The sequence below is a fragment of the Apium graveolens genome, chromosome 1, assembly GCF_009905375.1.
Source record: "Apium graveolens cultivar Ventura chromosome 1, ASM990537v1, whole genome shotgun sequence".
In the NCBI taxonomy this organism is placed as follows: Eukaryota; Viridiplantae; Streptophyta; class Magnoliopsida; order Apiales; family Apiaceae; genus Apium; species Apium graveolens.
Window position 1 is genome coordinate 88347675 of NC_133647.1, and position 5105 is coordinate 88352779.

Below are 5105 nucleotides of genomic sequence, written 5' to 3' on the forward strand. Positions count from 1 at the left end.
TAACCTTCAAGAAATAACTTTAGTTTTCTTGAATTTTTATGAAAGATTAAGGTTATACAAGCGAGGATCAAGGTTCTTTTAGGCATTCAAAGCTCTTGGGTTGTGTTAGGAAGCTTCAAGGAGGTATAAACAACTTTCACCTTTAACTTATAGTTTGAACTTTGAGTTTTGATGAGTTTATGGATGGATTAATGTATATATAGAAATATCCATGTATGTATAGCAAGATCCATGTATGTTAGATAGTTTGGTTGGATTTGTGGTGATTTTGGATATGAATCTTGGTTAATGGTTAATGAATCTTAAGTTATGGTTAGTAGATCATGTTTGTGGTTGAATAAGTTGGAAAACCTTGAGATTATGGACTGACTTTGCCTTGATATAAGTTGTGTTTGAGGTATTGATGATGGTTGGGTGGTTTGTAGGGAATTGGTAAAGAATTGGAGTGGTATAAATATTGGTAATCGCGTAAACATAGCCGTCGTAACGTCCGATTTTCTTTAGACTGTTTTGTGCATAACATTAGGACCCGAGGACCCCCTACTAGATTATGACCACTGCCATGTTTAGATAGCTCATGTTAAGAGCTTCGTTTTGATATGTAGTTCGTTCGATTCCGATGCACGGTTTAGGAGAAACGACCGTTTCAAGTAACGGCGTTTCGCGAACGAAACTTTTTCCCTCGCCTTACTTTGAAACATAGGTTAAAGACCAAAAAGGGTTAATTAATGTATGAAACATTTATGGTAAGTGTGTTAGGCAGTTGGTAAGACACTCGCGAAGGAATCGCTTTAAAACTCGTAAACGTTAAATTATTAAAAATGGTGGAGCCGAGGGTACCCGAGTGACTTAAGCGAATCAGTGAGCGCAAAACGAGCGTTAGAGTCTAAGTTAGTTAAAGTATAGATTTACAAGTGACTTTGGTTTAATTCCAACTTACTTGTTGCTTATAGGTTACCAGACTCGTCCCGAGCCATTCGTAACCCCCAGTCGCTCAGGCAAGTTTTCTACCCGTTATACTGTTGTTGTGATGTAAATATATGTATATGCATTATCTTGTGATATTGCATGATTGTTATTAGCAAATTTTGCGATATATTGGAGCATGCTAATATGGTATATATGCATGTCTGTTTCGTAATCTGGTTATCTATCTGTTGATTTCAATGTTTATAGTTGCATAATACCTATGCTAGAAATAAGCAAGTAGTTGCGTATACCCTTAGTATAGGGGATAAAAGGTGAACATATTTCTAAACCGGGAGTCGATGTTCCCGAGTATATATATATATATATATATATATATATTTATATATATATATATATATGGATATAGTTTTTAAAACTATTAATCGAATAAGGTTTATTCGATAACTTTAACTTTATTTTATTATTGAATATTATTTCAAATATTATTCGAAGGCGTATGACTCCTTTACATTATTTATTGAATATTATTTGAATATTCATTTGAGGATGTATGACTCCTTTATTTTATTTAATGAATATTATTTATAATATTCATTCGAGGTATTATGACTCAGCTTATTTTATTTATTGAATATTATTTGAATATTCATTTGAGGATCTATGACTCCGATTATTTGCTGAGATATATTCTTTATTTTATTAAAGAATAAGGTGTCGATAATCAAACTTATTTTTGATTATTCAAATAAAGATATTACTTTCGTATAAGTATATCTTTGATTATTTGCTATTCATTTCAAGTATAAGTTTTAATACTTCTACTTCAATTATTTTATAAAGATTATCTTTTATGGGAATATTATTTAAATAATAATATTCAGACTTTTTCTAAATATTCTGGGGACTGATTTACTTCATTAAATCAGTTTTACTCCAAACACTCTTTAAAGTGTTTTCGAGTCTTTAAAATGATTTTCAAAAGTTAGAGCGGATCCCAAAACTATTTTTATATTTAAGATCTTCCTTTTAAAAAGGGGATTTAAATACTCGCTCAAAACCTGGGGGATCCGGCTCGGTGGTGTGTTTTATATTCGCAACAAGGTTGCTGTCTTGGTAAAAGAGTTTTTGATTACTTACCCAATATTCGGGAAGTAAAATTCTTGGAACAAGTTAATCCATTAACAGGCATCGCCTGGGAAATATCGGTGAGTTTTCCTTTCCAACTAGGTACGACTTCTTGGTGGAGCCGTATCAACAAGTTTCTACTTGGGGAAAGGGGGAAACGAGCTTTACGTTTCAGAGTCATGGATTTCATCTGAACTAGGAGTGGCGTAAGTGGTCGAGTAGCGCCGGCCCAGCCTTATTATATTGGCCCAAATGGCCTGGAAGTTCCGCTAAGGCGGTCCATTCCTTAGGAGTTCAGTGTTCGGTTGACAAGTAAATCCGACAGGTTCTCCTCTACATGTAGAAAATGGTGGGGTTGTACTACTACGACTGATCATCGTAAGTGGTCTTCCTGGCGCGGTAAACTCCCGTAATGAGTTCATCATCCAATTGGATATTTCTGCAACACTACCCAAAGCACTTCGATAGAAAGGCTACGGTTGGGCGATTGTTGAGTGTTGGCAGGGTCAAGTTTTCAAAATAATGTTTGCATCAAATGAAGTATCTCATAACTTCATTTTATTTTGATGATATTTTAAAGGTTGAATCTATTCAAGTATTATCTTGTAGTCTCGTCTATGTGATGAACTTTGGAAACTAATTATAACTTGAATGGTGGTAGTTCAAGTAGTATTTGGAAAAGATATAAGTATATTGGAGTATTTTGTAACTTCATCTTTTAAACTTATATCTAGTAAATGATTATCTTATGCATGACAAAGATTTTCAGAAAAACGTTGAGACAAGGTTAGATATATGAGATCACCTTGCAACGATATTTTTATACAGTTATACACTGGGATTCTGTGTATATTATGCATGGAAGAGGACTTCCAATATTTTGAAAAGTATATATGTATATATACTGAATATTTTGCGACTTCATCGCATTAAGATATCAAACTTGGTTCATTTCTTTTGACCAAGACTTTCATGAGTATTATGAGTAGGCTCATATATTGTAAATCATTATACATATTATTTTGGTGGGCTTGCTGCTCACCCTTGCTTTATTTCTTCATCACACAACAATAGTTGGGAAAGATGGCCAGACTCCAGCAGACCCAGCGCAAGCGCGTGGGAAGCGTCCCGCGTCTTCCCGTTGATGTTGTAGCTGCTATAGCTGCAGAGGTAGATCTATTGTAGATCAGACCATCTACTTTTGAGAATCAATTATGTATAATTATAACTTGTGGCAGATAATGGCAATTAACTGTAAATTTATCAAGTAATCATTTTGGGTTGTAATAACTTTTAAATTATGGATTCAAAGACTTGTACTTATTTAAATTTCATCTCTGAGACTATAACGGGTTGTGGTGTGTTAATATGGGGTCACAGCATGAGGTTATTTATTATTAATTAAGTGAAGTGATATTGTGGAAAGAAAGACCGTGACAACCCGGATCCCCGACCCCGGATCTGGGGGTGTTACAGAAATGGTATCAGAGCTAAGCGTTATAAACCTCAGAGATGATGGGACGTTAAGATAATAAGTTCACTAAGATAATAAGAACTCCTGCCAAGTTCATAGTCGGACTACCTAACGTAGTACTGACAGTTAAAACCCTTATGGGAACCCTTATAAATGTAGCGATAGAAGCGTAGTTCGTTATCGTATAGAGTAGCGGGACTCCGAACCCTGAGGTTGAGGAGCAACAGCGCGATGATGTTTTATTACTAATTGGAGATCGGATTGTGGATCCGATAGAGTGTCCTAATGCAGGACCGGATGATGTTGATATTGAGGATGTAGTGGTTGAGGATGTTGTCCTAGAAGGGATAGTTGTTGAGGAGGATCCCATGGAGGATCCTGACAAGATTTGGATAAAGGACCACTGATGAATTGATGACCATGGTTAGGTCGACTACCGGAGGTTCGTTCAAGTTTGTAAAGATATTAGCCCCTTTAACGCGGCTTACTCGTAAGACTGAGAAGTTCGAATGGACAGAGAAATGTGAGAACAGCTTTCAAGAACTGAAGCAGAGGTTGGTGATGGCCCCTATGCTGGCGTTGCCGGATGGAAAAGGAGATTTTGTGAAGGGTAGTGACGCTTCGCACAAGGGCTTAGGGTGCGTGCTTATGCAGCACGGTAAGGAAATCGCGTACGTGTCAAGATAATTAAGGGAATTTAAAATTCGATATCCCCACCCATGAGCTTAGGCTCGTGGCAATAGTTTTACCCTAAAGATTGGAGGCACTACTGGTATAGAGAGAAGTGCGAGAATTACCTAAGCCATAAGTGCTCTAGTACATTTTCACGTAGAAAGAGCTCAACATATGCCAGAGGAGGCAGTTAGAGCTAATCAAGAATAATGATTGGGAGAGTTTATAAGAGGTTTTGGAAATAGTAGTGAAGGTAACCGGAGCCGGTACCGAAAAGCTGTTTGAGATTGCAATAGAGACCGAATTATTGGAAAAGAACATATTGTGCCAGAAAAGTGATGAATGAAGGCAGAGAGTCAATGACTGGAGAAGAGATCCACACCGAGAAAGATGATAAGGGAATAATGAGGTATTCCTATAGAATTTGGGTTCCGAAAAGTTCAAGAGCGTAAGGATGAGAACTTAGATGAGAGCCATAGTTGGAGGAATAAGATTTAGAGCAAACCCTGAACGTGATAGTCAGGGAGGTCGCCATCAAGATAGAAGGAACCCATGACATAATGGAGTGGAAAATGAGGATTTTAAAAAAAAAATGACCCCAATTATGGGGAGTAGGATGAAACATTTCATACTAAGGAAACAGAAAGTCGAGTAAGGAAAGGAGACCCGAGACGGTACTCCTATACGGCAATTCATGGACCTATCTAGAAAGAACTTAGACTATTATCCCCAGCCACCACCTTGAGGAAACAATGCGGTAGGAAATTCTTTCATGACCTTTAAGTCGCTAAGCTCTCAGAGTTCCAAGGAACAAGCTGACCCAGTCGAGGCAAGAGCCTGGCTAAAGGAAATATAGGAATCATTTGAGATTCTAAATGATTGACGAATCTCAAAAGACTGTTTT